Source organism: Pteropus alecto, unplaced genomic scaffold (assembly GCF_000325575.1).
Source record: "Pteropus alecto unplaced genomic scaffold, ASM32557v1 scaffold79, whole genome shotgun sequence".
NCBI classification, from domain to species: Eukaryota; Metazoa; Chordata; class Mammalia; order Chiroptera; family Pteropodidae; genus Pteropus; species Pteropus alecto.
In genome coordinates, this window is record NW_006494612.1 from 14517561 (window position 1) to 14518053 (window position 493).

Sequence of the window (493 nt, forward strand, 5' to 3'; positions counted from 1 at the left end):
GGGCAGTTAGTGTCTTACTCATAAGATATACAGAAACACGAGAGATCCATAGAGAACTGTCTCTCAATTTTGGTTGATGGTTAAAACCCCTTTATACAGTTGATATGAGACAAATTTTCTTCGATTTTTAGAATTCTGGCCCAAAATGATTTAAAAATTTTTTAAAGTAAGAATCAAATTATTTAACAGTTCGCATTGCATTCAGAATGTTTTGGAGAGTCATAATCACATAGTTCTAGAAGGGCCTTAAATATATATAGTGTATATATGTAATACACAGATATCTATAAGACTTATTTTCTGTCTCCAATTAAAATGTAAATTCCTTGAAAAAATGATTGTATGTGTGTAATTTATTCTTATTGTTTCCTACATTATTTTGCATTAATTTAATTAATAAAATGGTATAGGTCTGCCATCCTCCTTTCTTTCTCTTTCTTTCTTTCTTTCTTTCTTTCTTTCTTTCTTTCTTTCTTTCTTTCTTTCTTTCTTT